Consider the following 18,985-nt stretch of genomic DNA (forward strand, 5'->3'; position numbering starts at 1 on the left):
AGATAGAGAACAGAGCCTTCAAGGGTGGCATATGACACATGTGGTGGGTAAACACACTGGATGGTGAGTGTCATCTGCAATGTGGAAGCCACATGAGCCCCCATATGGAAACAATGGGACCAGGGCTCCCACAAATTTCCAGTCACAACAGCAGTTGCACGGACCTGAAGGTGCCTTGGCTGGAGGCTGAGCAGGAGTAGCATGTGGACCCTGTGAGTGTGTACTGAAGGCCTCGAGTTGCTGTAGCATATCCCCCTGGTTTGTGTGTAGCTCCCTATGTACCAAACCCTGGACCTGACCATGGGTTACAGGATCATGTCTGTGTATGCCCCCCGGGGGGGCACCACCCCCTGAGGAGGTTCCACCTCTAGGTAGTGCGGCCCAGTAGTTGAGGAAGGTCCAGGGTGAGTCACACATGTGATGTGGCCTGGTAACATGACCAGATGAAGTTGGAGAGGTGGCTCTGCTGCCAAGTATCCCCTAAACATGCTACTGTGTCACTGTTATAGAACATATGTGGGTAGTGATATTCCACACAATCCCTGAACATGTCCAAAAGCATGCATAGATATTCCCAATAACACAGAATGTCAGATGTGCAGCAGTCACATAGCAAGCATACCACATGCATATATGGAACCATAGTGGCCCTGACAATGCCATGCAGGTGAATAGTCAGTAACACACCAGCAATGATAGTGTTCACACAGGGAACATGGCCACAGACACATAGCACAAAGTCTGTTACAATACAATACATATATATCCCACTGTTAGTTAAGGTGTGCCATACCTATAGAGTTGTGTGAATAGTTTGTTGTTGCAGATTTGAGGGGGACAAAAATGTGTATTAAGAACTGTGGTAACCTTGCTGTATGATTTGCTGAGATCTGTTTCCAACTTTATGTCTTTCAGGCAAGATGTCTTTAGGGTGGCTTCCATCATATTCTGCAGAGGAAATGGAGATCATCCTCAGCTACCTCAGCAATCACTATGTGTTACTGTTTGGCAGGCATGCACATGAGCAGCAGGAGTGGACTGCCCTGTGGAATGACCTTGTCCACAAGGTCAACTATGTTGGATACCATAAATTAAGTTATGAGCAGGTTCGGCATCGTTGCTCTGACCTGCTTCACAATGCCCACAGGCATGCTGCTGCAGTACGGGGGGATCACCTCACAATGGGGGGGGGTCATACAACCCATCCCCCCTGACGTGTGTGGAAAAGCTCCTCAGCAGCCTCGGGGCACCTGCCCATACCAATGTACAACAAGTGTCAGACAGCATTTTGGAGGTGTGTGTTACCCACACACCAACAGAGGTGCGTACAGGTAAGACCACAGGGAACATCAGTAGATTGCATTTACATATGCATCTGCATCTGTATAGGTGGAGCATCTTTGTCTTCTTTTAGCTTTTCCCAGTTAGGGGTCACCACAGGGGATCACCTGTTTCCATTTATTCCTGTCCTCTGCATCTTACTGTGTCAAACCAACCACATGCATGTCCTCTCTCACCACATCCATAAACCTTTTCTTAGGCCTTTATCTTCTCCTCTTAACTAGCAGCTTCATCCTTAGCATCCTATTCCCAATATACCCAGAATCCCTCCTCAGCACATGTCCAAACCAATGCAATTCCACCTCTCTGGCTTTGTCTCCAAACTGTCCAACCTGGGCTGACTGTCTAATATACTTATTCTTAATCCTGTCTACCCTGATCACACCCATTGCAAGTCTTAACATCTTTAACTCTGCCACATGCAGCTCTGACTCCTGCCTGTTTGTCAATGCCACTGACTCCAACCCATATAACATAGCTGGTCTCACTACCCTCTTGTAGACTTTCCCTTTCACTCTTACTGGTACTGGTCTGTCACAAATCCCTCTGACACTCATCTCCACCCACTCCACCCTGCCTGTACTCTTTTCTTCACCTCTCTACCACACTTGCCATTACTCTGAACTGTTGATCCCAAGTATATGAACTCATCCACCTTCACCAACTCTACTGCCTGCAGCTTCACCATTCCTCTATCCTTCCTCTCATTTACACACATATATGCTGTCATAGTCCAGCTGACCTTCATTCCTCTCCTCTCTAGAGCATATCTCCACCTCTCCAGGGTCTTCTCAACCTGTTCCGTACTCTCACTGCATATTACAATGTCATCTGTAAGCATCATAGTCCACTGGGACTCTTGTCTGATCTTGGCTTTAAACCTGCCCATCACCACTGCAAATAAGAAAGGGCTCAGAGCTGATCCTTGATGTAATCCCACCTCCAACTTAAATGCATCTGTCACTCCCACTGCAGATCTCACTGCTGTCACACTACCCTTGTACATATGCTGTACCACTCTTACATACTTCTCTGCCCCTCCCGACTTCCTCACACAATACCAGAACTCCTCTCTAGGCACCCTGTCATATGCTTTCTCTAAGTCTAGAATGACACAATGCAACTCCTTCTGACCTTCCCTGTACAGAGCAAACATTGCATCTGTAGTGCTCTTTCTAGGAATAAAACCATACTTCTGATCACTAATAATCACTTCCCTTCTTAAACCAGCTTCCACTACTCATTCCAATAATTTCATGCTGCGAATGATCAGTATTACCCCTCTGTAGTTACTACAGCTTTGCATATCACCCTTATTCGTATAATCCAGTACCAAAACACCTTTCCTCCACTCCTCAGGCATCCTCTCACATTCCAAGATTCCATCAATCTGGTTAATTATGTCACTGCCATTTCCCCTAAACACCTCCAAGCTTCCACAGGTATGTCATGTGGACCAGCAGCCTTTCCATTCTTCATCCTCTTCATAGCTATCGGTACCTCTGCCTTGTAGAGCATGCATATCTGATATGTCATAACTATTGTTTGTTGATGCATAGTAGTAACAAACAGATGTGCATAAGTGCTAGTATTGTGGACTTGTACTGTTGATGCACTGTAATGCTGCACCCTCCCTGTAGCAATGCCACAGCTGTGGCCACTAACATTGCATCTCTCACACTCTTATGCAGGTCCCTCTGGTATACCACCATAGTAGTAGGCTGTAGCTGGTGAGTATGGTTTATGTTGATGTTTGCCAATACACCGGGCATGTACTGGCTATGGTATATGCCATGCACACATCTAACACACCTACCCTTAATGCATGCTGTACATGTTCACGTATTGTTATTACATGCACTGCATGAAAGTGGTGACCATGATGGGGTATTGGAAAGGTATTTCGGACGCATGTGGGATAAGTAACATCCTGTCATTGCAAAATTTGTCCACAGGGATTAACATAATAGTGGCATACATAGACTACAGTAGAGACATGCGTGAAACATCACCCCTGTACAGTGCACCAATAGTTAATATACCAGTATTTCAATGGCAACTGTTACAGATGTACACAATGGCATAATGTATTAGTGTGGTCCACATTATTAGCTGGGACTTGGCTGTAACACGTGCTGTTCAGTGTATGGGACACTGCAAACTGACACACATGTGTAGCCCATACTTGTCAAGCATCTGCAAAAAGCCTGAATGTGGGGAGGGGGTGTCAGCATGACGCACCAGTGCACTGCAGTAGGGAACCATAAGGATGGTAAGAATGGTTGTATCTGCATACAGACTTGGTCAGTAACTGTGGCAGATATAACTCTACACCCACAGAAATAGTGACAGCAGTGTGTGAGAACACCAAGGGGTGTGAATATGAGTAGATCTTGCAATCATGCAGAGTTGGGGAACATGTGTAGGGCAGACTGACCATACATAAGCAAATGCAGATGGGCCATGCTAGTATACCCCTGACAGGAATAGTGACTGCTGTAGTACACAAAACAATGGCTGCAACAAAACATCATGATAATCGTGTGCACACATAGGCACACACATGGCTGTATGCAATGCGATTAGCAACCACACACTTAACACCTTTAGTAGACACTGCATGTAGATGTACAGGACATATGGCAAATATCAGGCTCATGTACTGTTAATATATGTAGCGATGTTGTCCCATGGCAGATCAAGGAATGGTGCATCACATCAATAAGAGTGTGTAGACTCCCCAAAGCCACGGTATGATCTGGCAGTTGCCAGTGTAATATTATTGGATTGTTCATACATGGTCTGCTAATGCTGAGAGCTGTAAACCACACATCAAGCATTCGCAACTGACATCTGACCACACATCTTCCCAGGTGTGTTTTGCTGGAAAACATAGGGTCTGTGAGCATTACAGCTGACATAACTGACACAGTACTACACATTCAGTAATGGGATGTGCACTTGTGAGTTGTGGTGCACAGTACATGGCAGGGTGCATAACAGGTGCACAGCAAAACTGTGTACATGGGTGCAGTGTTCCCCAGGGAAAGGGGTATCACCTACTAACACAGGCAATGCCTCACACACATGTATACTGTTGCTAACATGGATTGACTATAGCTGCACTGCATGCTGTTGTGTACCATATGTTATGCATGCTGACAGATGGGTAATGGGAGGACTGTGTGTACTATCATTGTGCAACCTCACCTGTATATGTGTCTGTGTGTGTGTGTGTGTGTGTGTGTGTGTGTGTGTGTGTCTCTGTGTGGGTGGGTGTTCATGTCATCTGTAGGTTCAGTGTGGTGTAGAGAGGGAGGATGCTGCATGTGGGATGTGTGTGTGCATGTGTGTGTGGTTGTGTGGGTGCCCATGCATGCACATGTGTGACTGTGGAGTTTATGATATAGCAGTACCTCCCTTTGTGATAGTGCAGTACATGGACATGGACTGACACAAGACACAACAGGGATACTTGTCTGATATGAAATCACAGGACAGCTGATGGTCTAATAAGGTCTGCAGCATGGATCATGCATTGGGAGGGAAAGCAGATACCTGGTGTACCCTCAATATTGCATACAGCATGGAGGTGAACAACAACCCATATAGGCAGCACTACAGATGCATTGGGGAATTACTAGACAACAGCATTGAGTGTATACATATATCACAGTTGTCACATGATAGGTTCATTGAGTAGCATGTCAGGTATGTACTGAGCAATCCCTATACATGACACTACAGTGTGTGACATTATGGAGGGAACGTATCAGCTTCTCACATATAGGGGCTAAGCTCACAAAGTCCAAACATACACAGGGTGAACACTGAATGACAGCAGTGAGGCCATGTAAACAGCACTACACTCAGGTCATGGATTTAATGACGTAACAGGTCTTGTGTTGTGGTCACTTTTGTAGGCATTTAGAATAATGAGAAGTTAATGAGTAGCATTAATGATTGTATGTCACCAGGTGTGATGCATGATGGGCAACTTAAGGGTATACACATTGGACTGTCTGTAGCATCACAGATAAGTAGGTACTAGGGTGGAGTGTGTGTGTGTGTGTGTGTGTGTGTGTGTGTGTGTGTGTGTGTGTGTGTGTGTGTGTGTGTGTGTGTGTGTGTGTGTGTGTGTGTGTGTGTGTGTGTGTGTGTGTATTGTTATATAATGCTGGAAAGGTTTTAAAGTGAGTTTCTTTTTATCCCCCAGAGGTGGCGGGGTGGGTCAGGGTCCCTCCTGCAGGCAACCTGATGTTGGTGTGCACGCAGACACTGACGATGATGAGACCATGATTGAGGCACAGGTGGGTTTCTCAGGGGTTGACACAGTACCAACATTTGACATCCCCCTCTTAGCCACCCTACCCCTGTGCACGGTTTCAGTGCCTATACATACCCCATCACCAGTGGCCATAGCTGAGGGACAGTTGTCAGTTAATGGCAGTGCACAGGGTAGTGTGCTGACCATGCTAGCTGTGTCTGTCCACAGCAGGCAGAGCTGGATATCTGGCAGGCCACCACATAGGCGGATGCACCAGGGTGCTCATTGTAGGGCTGCTGGCCATCCTGCCCCTGGCAGAGGTGCCACAACTGGTACCACCAGGTGCATGTTTCAGGCTGCCATGGAGGCACAGGCACGTATAGAAATGTACAACAGACAGGTCCCGAGGATGCAGAGGGCTGCCTACTCATCTTTAAGTGACAACATCTGTGAACTTGTTGCTGCCCTCTGTGAACAGAATGAGATCATGGATAGACAGTGGGGTGAAATGGTGGGCCTCCTCGACCGTGGTATGTCTGTGCTTGAAAACCTGGTGGGAATGGTGTGACAGCCGTGTGGACGTAGGCCAGAAACAACAACATCTGGTGATTGACGTAGAAATGATAGGATGCCAAGCTACTCCTGTACTGGAAGTAGTAGCCCCAGTACATCACTGGGGTGCTGTCCATACCACACCAAATCAGGCCTCGTGCATGTGGCCCTGGCCAGTACCAGGCAGGACATGGTTCCAGCAGACATCTGTCATCATCAGGGGAGAGCAGCACCTCAAGGCCTGTACCTGCATGTGCCCATGAAACCCCTGGCAGGCACAGTCAGCGTGTCCGTGGCCAGAGGCGGTGAACTGCACACCCTGCCAGGTATGGTCTTCAGCTGTCCAAAAACACCTGTATGGGTAGCCACATGGTAGAACTTTGTGCATGCATACCCACATACTATACAAACACATGTATGGCAACCCCATACCGACACGCATCACATCACCACACCCCATCCAAATAATTAAACCCTTCACCCACACACATGGTGTAAAATGTATGGACCATCCTTGGCCTCTGGCAAACCAGCAACATACCCTGTACATATGATGATGCCTGTGCCACATCCCTGTCATCCATAACATCGATGCAGGGACAGGCTAATATGGTTCTGATGCACACTGTGACTGTAATACAGTGCAGCAATGTACTGTACTGTAACATGTTGTCAGGAGTAATGTGTAATGCGTACATGTCAGGTAGTGTAGCCATCCAGCTATGACGCATGTCAGTTGTTAGTAACACTGGGTGATTGTGATCTCCATAATGTTATCCATTTGTGTTGTAGGTGTACATGTGTAGCAGGAGGATGGTCTGGAGTCATATTCCACAAGATTTATGGCACTGTGGTGATACCATGGCTGTGACATATCCAGAGTACAGTTGCACACATGTCACAGGATTGTCTAACAGTTATTGTCTGTGCCACATGGAAAGGTGACCCACTGGGACATGTATAATCTGCTACCATATGTAGACCCATCCACATACATGCACACTGTAACACGACAACACTGTGACTAGACCCCTACCTCGGTATGTAGTGCTACTGAACTGTGTGGCTTTCATTGCACACAACACACAACATTTAGGTTGAGGTGTGTACCAGGTTACATGTTACATGCAGAACATCCACAGACATGTAGAGTATGGTAATGGTGGATGTAATGGTTATATATGGATAATACATAGTGTGACATGCCATCATACACACATTGACAGATACATAACAGGCAGACACACATCCGAGAAACCTGGGCCTATTGGTGCTAACTAACTAGTCCGTGCGTCCAATGTGTAACAGGTAGGCTGCACACAGCACATGTGTAACTGGGCTGTATTGTGGTTTCAGTTACTGGTATGGTTGATGGTGATAGTGGTCACCATAAAGTGGTACATGGGGCATACAGCGGGTGTACCTTGGTATATTGGCAGTGCACACAGCACCCACATCCCCTAGTGGTTATTGTACACACTAGAACCCATGATGACACTCTGACATACCGACTATCACACATTGCCCATGACTGCAATACAACCCATTGTATATCACAACAGTGGTACTACAGGGATATGCATCTAATGCACATGCCACAGGCATAGTAGTGTGTTGCATTGCCATGCCTCACCTATGGGGGGGGGTGACAACACTATCTGTTCTACTGTGTGGCAATGTGTAGTGTAATAGAAGTATGTGGCCTCAGAATGGTGTACCCTACAGATATGCAGCCATGCACACATACACACACATGCCAGACATCAATGGGTTTCACGTGCCTATCAATCCATTTGTACAACACTGTTGTGCTGGTAATGCATGGCTCATGTAGCCGTTAGGGTGAGGAGTGTAACAGGGTATATGTCATGTCCAACACAGCAGCAGCAACATCTGACTATGGCAATGGGAGTTGAGGTGGTTGTGAAGGCCATCATGGAGTTCCGACCTACAGGCGTACTAACACACAGACACTGCTAACCTCATTAATGCACACATATACATGTATCAGTACTGTGGTGCATTGCTGTAGGTGGTCATAGCTGTGTCCATGGTTATTGTCTATAGGGAGATGGGTTGTGGAGGAGTTGTTTGTACATTGGTATCATGCTACCTGCCATGTGCCAGCAGGCAATCTATTGACAGCCACCACTTTGGTGGCCATCAGGGTGAGAGTGACATGCATCAGCCAATCCTCGGGGTGCCTTCTGCACATGGCCACTGAGGTGATCCATTTGAAATGTATGCAACATGTATTACAACACATGCTTAGTGCCTGTGTTTGAGACCTGTACCCAAGCATGTTCTTTTGACTGTGGTAGTGTAGTGTAGGTACCCATGGCAGGTGGTCCATACAGGTTGTTGTCTCCTATATGTGCCAGTTAGTACACAGCTGGGCAGACATGTCAGTGTCAATCAAGCATAGGTTGTCTGTACGTATCTCAGCTGGATAACTGCCATCTACACATCTGTAGAGGGACTCACAGACATCAGCTTGGCAAGTAGCTATGCAGTAGGATGAATGTGTCGACAGATGGATGTTTGAAAATGATATGTATGCCAGTACTAAATGTTGTACACCCTCACTAACATGTTCTGTACAGACAGTACTCTACAGTAGCATTCCACATGTCTGGTCATTATCCAGTAGGGGATATATACGGTAACACAGCCCACATATCAGGAACACAACACTGAGGCCTCAGAGTCCAGCTATGCCTGCAGGTGTGCTTGTTGTCAGTAGTATTTTTAGCAGTTTACCCTTGCCTGGGACAGCACTGTCAAAAGTAGTACTGCCATGTTACACTAAATGCCAGTGTGACAGCATGTACTCTAGGTTACTAACCCTGCATGTAACACATTCATATGGATAACAGTGCTGTGCAGGTCTCATATACATGTGTGTCCCAGACATGATACTCACACCCCTTGCTACTGTCATGACAGCACATAGATGCATCTATTGTACATAGCATTACATGCATTTATTACAGATGTCAACACCCAGGGTTTGACATGGCCTTGCATGTTAAGCAGAGATTGTCTCTGAGTATATGATATACCACGGAGTATAGCTGGAGGTTTTTGAGATGGTCAGCATAGGGCATGTGCTTTAGGCTTGTGATACTTTTAGTGATATATTTCTGCGGCCTTTGCAGCTGTTGCAGATGTCATGTGAGGTACATACCTAATGGGGCATTGTACTCTATAACGTGTGTAACGAGGGATGAGTACAGTGGGATAACTACCTCTGTTTTCCTGGATGAAAAGCCATTAGTGATGAGGTGTACCACATAGAAGGATCACCTCACTATTGTGGGAATGTGGTTATTGAATGTGACACCACTGTCCACCCTGTGTCCCTAAGTCTGTCATCACACCTTTGGTTTTTAGTGCACTGCCACCTATGTGGTAATTCATGGGTACATGGTATTTCCCAAAGGGGATAACCACACATTTCTGGCCATTAAACTTTAGCCCAAGGCTCTGGCACCAAGCATCTGTTTCTGTAATGCCCTTTAGTAGAATACCCACATCATTTGGTGATTCAACAGTGGCTCCCGGTTTGCAGTCATCTGTGAACTTTGTTAGACAAGGTTCCATAGTGTTTGCATGTACTTCAGAGAAGTAGATACCAAACATGAGCAGTCCCAGGACTGAACGCTCGGGTACTCCACTTGTCACTTGTTTGTAGCTGGTATTGGAGTCAGCTACTCTTATAGTGTGTGCTCTGTCAGTAAGCCAGTTGGCAATCCATCTTGTGATGTGGAAATGTATGGCCAGCTTACTATGTTTATCTATGTTTCCAGAGTGGGAGATGGTGCTGAAGGCCATGGTGAGGTCCAGATAGGCTGTGTGGACTGTCTTACCCCCTTCCACAGCTCTGGAGACTAATTCAAAGAAGTCGATCAGGTTCAGGAGACATGATTGGCCCTTCACAAGGCCAAACTGGGTGTGGTCCAGTGTTTGGGGCTTGCCAATGTTTTCATTTATATGTTCCATTATACTGCATTCCATGCCCTTGCAGATCAGGCTCGACAGACTGATGGGACGGTAGTTCCCAGGATCCAAGGTGGATCCCCCCTTGTGGAGTGGGATAACTGCAGCTGTGTGCCACTCAGTGGGCATGAAGCCTGAGGCGAGGCTATGATTACACATGACACATAGGTGAGGTGCAAGTTCATTTTGTAGTTCATGTAGTACACAGCCTGGAATGTCATCTGTTCCCATGAATGCTGCATTCTTAGCTGTGGAGAGTGTGGTTTCTACCTGTGTGGACATGAGTACTTGTATTTTCCAATACTTTGGTATTGAGATGAGCCCTTTAGGGGGTGAGAGTGGGGTGAATGTGGCAGTACATTGATCTGACAGGATATTGGCAAAATCCTTGAGATCAGTATATTTAATGCCATTCTGTTGTAGCTTAGATCAGTTCTGAGCATTGCCAGTTAGATTCTGGACATAACTATAGAATGGCTTGTTGTTGTCTTTGGAATCTGTGGCTATTTCATATATGCAACTAGCTTTGTTGGATTCTATGAGGGATCCCAGCTTCTTACGGAGGCTGGTAAGGGAGTTGTTTGCATCCTGGGATTATCCCTCTGTCTTCAACAGTTTCTTCCTTCTGTTGTGCTGTTTGTTTATGGCAGCAGTCCACCATATTGGCTGTCTTTGTTTGGAGGAGGGCATCTTGGTTCTATTTGTGATGGCATGATACATGCATGAGTGGATGTGCTCACACAGTGCCTCACTGTAGGATTCAGCAGTTGGTCTATCATCTCCCATCTCCACAGGTGTATCACAGTTTCTCACGTCTGACTTGAGTAGCATGACATTGGCTTTGTAGACGATTTTTATGGTGGGTGTCCTTCCTGGTGTTTGGGAGTGGCATGTGAATGTAGACGATGAATAGCTTATGGTCAGACTTGACCAATGAGGAGGAGACCACTGGTGTGGAGCATCTATCTCCCATGTTGGTAATGACCAGGTCTAGGGTATTGGAGCTCCTGGTTGGACAATGGATTATGTGATCTAGTCCTTTGGAATCCATGACCTTCAAGAACCATTGGTGAAAGGCATTGGTACCTGAATAGTTTCCACAGTTAATGATGGGGTAGTTTGAATCACCTAGTATAAGGGTTTTTGGTTGTATCTCAATAATTCCAGTATGTTTAGTAAGGTGTAGTGAGGATCTTGGGTCATGGTGGGGGATCTGTAGCAAGCTACAATTTGGATTGCAGTCTTACCTACTGTTAGTTGCACCAGGAGATATACAGATGCATTGTGTTGGAAACCAGCCTGGATGTGTGAATAACCTTGTTGAATATGGAAACGCCTCCTCCTGTAGTGTTGTGGTCTTGTTCTGGTGGCTGAAATGTGTGCTAAGAGTGGTAGCCTGGTATTGCAGGGGTGCTCTCTGGAGTGTTGAACCAGGTCTCAGTTACTGGACAGATACCAATGTTCTCCATTTGTAGGTGTGCTTCCATAGAGTGCATGTTTAGGATAAGACTTCATGCTTTGAGTAGCATTACCTTTAGTTTTGCATGCTTGTATCTGTTACATCTGTGGTTTTGTCCTCTGAACCTTGCCTAGAAAAGGCACTATGGGGTTGGCAAGCGCATTAGCCAGTAACCTGAATCCCAGGGGCAACAGGTGCAGACCATTTCTGGCAAGGCATTGTGATTTGTCAATCATGTCATCCCAGGCAGAAAAATACTGGATCCCCTTTGAATGACATCCGAAGCTTAGCCAATTGTTGAAGTCATTGCTGTGTATATTTATATATGTGAGTGTTTACATATAAATATATATATATATATATATATATATATATATATACAGATATATATATATATATATATCTGTATATATATATATATATATATATATATATATATATATATATATATATGTGTGTGTGTGTGTGTGTGTGTGTGTGTGTACATATATATCTTCATATATGTACGTGGATATCTATATGTCCATATATGTATGTGGATATGTATATGTGTATATATCTCTATAGATATGTGGATAAATATGTATACATATATGTTTACCATATGTCCAGAACATGGAGTGGAGTCCTACCACAGCACCAATAGTCCCAACTACTTAGTGCAAGGGGATGTCATGGGTGTATTGCAGGTATCTATGTAGACTGTTGCTACTGTAATAGGGGTTGTCTTAACAGACATGTTGGGTGTGGGATGTCACATCTGCTGTAGACCTGTGTGCCATTGCCTATGAACAGACATCCTAAGGACATCATAGTACAGTACCACTGCTAGTACAGTAATGATCCTGTGGACTACATCAGGGATTTGACCAATATATGTGGACAGTTTGGCACTCTGTGGGCAGTCCTGAAGTGTGCACATGTCCCCTTCATGCATGACACAGCATAGTGCGGCAGACACCTGTGTGAGTGCATACCCAGATCCAATGTCAACCCAGCCACAGACACATGTGATACACAAGCTTAATATGACACTATAATGACTGTCTGTTAAACACCATCCTTATATGTGTCACTCACACTATAACCCTACATACACTGGTCATGGCACAGTGTGGTCCAATGGCTGCCTGCGGTATGGAACATATGTGTGTCTGGCCCTACAGACATGTGAGCCAGTAGGGTACCATTCACTGGAGCAGCATGTTACATCAGATAGAACAGGACCATTAGCAATGACATCTACCACATGCTGTGCACAGCCCAAGATATGTATGCGCAATACATATATTGTCGTCAATAATCCTAACTTGGGGTTCTGCAACTTGTGGCTCTGGAGCCACATGTGGCTCTTACAACCCACTGTAGTTGTCCATGTACCTCTGAGGATTAATGGCCACTCTACTGCACCACACACACACGCACACACACACACACACACACACACACACACACACACACACACACACACACACACACACACACACACATCAAGCAATCCCAACATATGAACACAATTATGAATGTATGTCAGGTATTGTTCTTATACACTTAGTCCTTTTATATTTAGTATAACTATATGTGTAACCTTATATGCTCTATCTTCATTTTAGGGGTCAAAAAGCTGTTGTGGCTCTTGATTACATGGCTCTCTCGGTAGTGAAGGTTGCAGACCCCTGCCCTACATACACAGACCACAGTACTATACACACAACCACAGAATGTCCAAGTAATGTCCTCAAAGCCACCACTACTATACACAGTATGTCCATCAGTCTATTTGACCGGCTTGTTATCGGGTATGATGTCAATGAATAATGGTATACAGAACATATGTACCATATATATGTGGGCTTCATCTGCACAACATATGTGTGCCCCTCTGCAGTCTAGAGGTCAGTGTATGTAATAGTGTTATATGCCCCTGTAAGTCAGTCTATGGGCTGGGGTATGCACCATAACTATCCTAGGATGTTACAACATGTGAGGTATACCAGTATTCAGACGGCTTAAGGTATACGGATACACATTGCCATACATTTCTCATTGTCAACATTTCTGGCCTATTGCTTACTGCCATATGGACTCTTCTGTTTGTCAGTGTGATTGTGATGATTGCAGGTATGCATTGTTATGTAACAGATACCTCCCATTGTGTCAGGTATTTTCCCCTTAGGAGTTGCGTACACAGTGTATTTAGAGGCTGCTGGGCTGTACATCTGTATTACTTACTGTTGAATGATTTTTATCCTATGGCCCAGTCAGTCTTTCCTGTTGTTCTACTTGACGCCTTGTTGTGGACACCAACATATGTTATGCTTTCAGATTGATGTATTAAATGATCTGTTTGAGAGTTGCATTCATCTGTATGCATGTATTTCAAAGTCTACACAGCTATATGACGTGGCATATACCACTGTAATAGTGCACAATTAAACCTTTATAATCTATGCAAACCTGTGTGTGGTGTTACATCCTTTGACTTCTCTGTAGGTATATGTTTCAGGCAACAATTGTCATTTGTATGGGTGACTCATACACTATCCATCTGACGAGGTTGCAACTGTAGGGATACTGGCTGTTCAGTGTGGTGTGCACGCACTAATTATGTATCATTCTAGACATAACAGTGTGTGTGTGTATGTGTAGTTACACACACACACACACACACACACATATATTTATATATATATATATATATATATATATATATATATATATAGACATATATATGTATCTGCATACCTGTGTCTCTGTATATGTATCTTAGGAATGTTTATTGCTTACACATTGTACATTCACCATGGTAGCCAGACTGTACTGTATGATATGTTATCAATACCAGCCTCACATCATTCAGGTGGCATGGCTTACCGTTAACATCTTGTGGCCCAACATCCCACTCTCACCTGACAAAAAAACAAAAGGGCAATCTGTTCCCACAAAAAAATCTCGCCCCATACATGGCTGTCCATTCCGCACATGTGTTCACTGGACACATATAATCCAGTCTAGTTGGCATCACAACTTATTTTTGTTTACCTCATCCTCCTCCCAGGGGGTTGAGTGTCCAAATCTATCTCCAAATTTAGTGTATATACACCGCCATTGCTGTAGAAGAAATAAGAAGCTCTGGACCTTCCCTACACCTTTCCTGCACATCCATGGCTATTTTCCCTACTGTCTTTCCCTCTTTGTGCCCCTTTTTTCACCACTTTCCTGTCAACCCCTTTTTCTTTTCTTTTAAAGAAATTAACGCAGGGGTAAGTGGGAGTAAGCACTTTTAAGCAGCAGTGAGTGGGTTTAAGGCTGTTTGCATGAGGGTAAGCTATGCCTACACAGGTTAAGCAATATAGAAGCTAACTGAGTATAAGAAACTGTAACAAGAAGTTAGGAGTGTTTACCTCCACGCAGACCTACGCAAACCCACTTACAACTGCTTTAAAGTGCCTTAATCACACTGTACCTAACGGCCCATGTTCTGCCCAGCAACAAAATAAACATCCTCTGCAAGGCAAGAACCCAAGACTCTACACACCATAGACAAAGTGATTTACCACTAAGCCATGACAGATATATATATACATCTGATGTTTTCAAAAACATATCATCCAGCCCAGTCATGCTACAGTACAGAGAATGTAACCATCTAGATGTATGTGTGTGTAAATATATTAATATCTAAACAGCTATAACATATATATATATATATATATATATATATATATATATATATAGTTAGAAATATATGCATATATATAAATATATATGAACATATGAACATATATACATGCAAATGCCTACATTGATGCATATATATGTCTACACCTGTATGTTGACATATGCACAGTATGTTACATATATGTACGCTATGTAGGCATATACGGACATAGTCATATATATGTAAGCTGATATATATATATATATATATATATATATATATATATATAGTTATATGCGGCCATACATCTGTAAATAGCAATGGTAGATTAACAAAAACAAATATGCCCACATGCACCATTAATGGGGTTGAGAGGCCCCAAACAATATACGTCTTGTACGAATAGGCATACTCCCCCAGCCAAACATGTCCACCCTGCAATACACTACCAAGTGTTGCAGATCCTATAACCAGGACCTGACATGACATGGGCACAAGCTGTTAACAGTACTACATCTCACCTGTATGATGTCAGGCTGGTATTGGTAACATACGCAGTACAGTCTGGCTCCCATAGGAAATGTAAAATGTGGAAGATATCCACATCCCCAGGATACATATATACAGAAACATATATGCAGATACAGATATATATATATATATATATATATATATATATATATATATATATATATTTACATATATAGAGATATGGGTCCCCTTCACATGGTCGACAGTTCATATGATCGACACTCATTTGGTCGACAGTTCATTTGGTCGACAAGCAGATTTGCCCCCTTCCGCAATGTTGTGCAACCCTGTAGTTGATATATATAGTTAGGGGGGGTGTGGGGGGCACAGCCCCCCACATTGGGGGGTGTGGGGGGTGAAGCCCCCCACCTAAAATGCTTGTCGATCAAATGAACTGTCGACCAAATAAACTGTCGACCATATGAACTGTCGACCATGTCAGGTAGACCCAGAGATATACATGTACTAAACTTTTACACGCAGAGATATGTACAGTAAGATACATATGTAGGAGGTGCACAAAATATGGAGCAGCCACTATGCCTACAGTTCACACCTGAGCAACTGTACACTGTATGGGCCATCCATACAAATGACAATCATTGCCTGCAACATATACCCACAGAGAGGTCATAGGAAAAAACACCACACACAGGTTTGCAGGAATGGAAAACCTTTATTTGTGTACTATTACAGTTTTATATACTATTGCTACTGTAACTGGGATTGTCTTCACAGACATGGTGTGTGTGCGGGATCACATCTGCTTTCCACATGTGTGTCATTGGCTACAGACAGACATCCTAAGGACATCATAGTAAAGTATGGTTGCTAGAATATACTGCCCCTATTGATTGCAGCAGAGATTTCGGCCAATATGTGTGGACATCCTGACACACTCTGTACAGTCCAGAGGTATACACAGAACCCCTTAGTGCAAACCATGTGTACCATGCCTGACAACATGGATGTTAACAGCCATGTAGATGGGTATAACACATAACAACTGGTATACATATGCCACCATAGGTTATGCATTCACACACACCGTCTGGCCTGACACATACTACCCGATGGTACAGGGATGCCATGGCCACATACTATCCGCTAGATATTGACATATCTGTACAGTATCCCACTGCTCTGTCTGACATATGTGACTGTTAAGGGAGGCACAGCAGCAGTACATCTGGCAAGTATCTGCACATGACATCTCACTGGGTAAGTACACTAAGCTGCTAGGCATGTAGCAATGCACTGGGCAGGCTACAGGCAGAGTGGCTCAACATTGGCCTACATCTCCTATGGGGGAATGCACATGTACCTGCATATATAGCAGGCTGTACAGGCATGTCACAGCACAGAGTGAGAGACACCTGTGTGAAAGTGCATAACCACAACCAATGAGAACAGAGCCACAGCCACATATGGCAAGCTAGCATAATATTTCATTATATGGACTATCTGTTCAACACCATCCTCATATGTGCCACTCACACACTAACCCTACATATACTGGGCCACTACACAGTTTAGCCTGATGGCTGACTGTGGTATGGGACATGTGTGTGTATGGCCCTACAAACATGCAAACCAATATGGTAATATACAGTGGAGCAGGACCTAGGACGATGACAACTACCACACTCTGTACACAGGTCAAGGTACATATTAACAATACACACACTGTCAACATTCACCATAAGTACACAGACCTCAGTACTGTACAAACGACCACAGTATGCCCAGGTTATGTCATCAAATATAACCCCTACTATATATAACATGCGTAGCAGTCTGATATCTCACTGGCTTGTTATCAGATATGATGACAGTAATTATGGTGTACAGCATATATGCACATCTTCATGCACGACATATGTGCAAGGGTTGACAGAGTTGGTGGTGGAAGCACATACACAGGGCCAATGTTTACATTTTGCTGTGATAACCTCATACATTTACTGTTGTAACAGGGTTTGTTGCAACATATGTCCTATGAGGGATATGAAGTCAGTAACTGTCACGGCTTTTACCATCTATAGACTGAAATCCTCACACTACATTCTGCAGTCCACAGACAGATGCTCGATGGGTAACACATGAAACCAAAGGCACAATACACTGCCCAGTCTGCAGAAGACCCTGCAGATGGGGATTCCTCATAAACATAGAACTGACATGGCAGGTATTGAGACATGTAGGACAGCTATATCCACACACACACTATTAAACCAACATTACTCCAAATGCAGTATAGCAGCACTAACAGTCTGTAGTCAGGTCAGGCACATCCCCCTCCTGTGTGTTACCCTGTTTCCACAGTGTATGTTGTTAGAGGTAAATCCCCAATCCATCTGAGATGCTGTTTGCCAAACAACAGATCTAGTTCCTGCTCACAGTGAATGAAAAGGGCCAACACCAACATGATGTTCCTAGATATTGGAGTGTGTTTCCATGCAATTGGCTATGGGAATGTTACCACATCTGTTCCACATGCAATCAGATAGGGGAGGGTTGCAATTCATACGGAGGCCATCAGCTGATCATGAGCATCACTTAAAATACACATGCTGCTGCCTAAGCAAAGCAGGTGTAGGTCTCTACATCCACCAGAGAGGGAGTTGGTGAGGCAGACAGAGGCAAAGACAAGTCAGGGAGGGGGTGGGAGAATAAAACCTAAGCATGTTTGTGTCACACACCTACCTGCACAGGGTGTCAAACCCCTGATGACTATGTAGTGCTATCAAAGTTCTACACAGTTATTGGATGCACCACATGGATTACCTGTGATGGAGCCCTTAAAACATATATGTGATGGTGAGTGACATCTGCAACAGGGATACAGTAGCTATATGGTAGGTGACGTACACATGCCTGTCCTCATGAGCAGGTGCCACCGTCAACACAGCCACACTCTCCTAGGGATGCACACACATTGACACACTTGGCAGGGCCAGGATTAAAACTCATTCGTAGTGGGAATGCCACAACACATCACTGTGCAGGTATCACATGCACCATACAGTTCATACGGAGGTTGTATGGGCAAAGGGTATGGGGAGGTGTCTGACATCAGACAGCATGCTTCAGTATGCCAACTGGGGTTGTAATGAGTGTGGATGTGAACATATGCACCATACAACACACACACAAACACACAGGGTGCCAGTAC

This window comes from Protopterus annectens, chromosome 1.part2 (genome assembly GCF_019279795.1).
Source record: "Protopterus annectens isolate FY-2018-M chromosome 1.part2, PAN1.0, whole genome shotgun sequence".
In the NCBI taxonomy this organism is placed as follows: Eukaryota; Metazoa; Chordata; order Ceratodontiformes; family Protopteridae; genus Protopterus; species Protopterus annectens.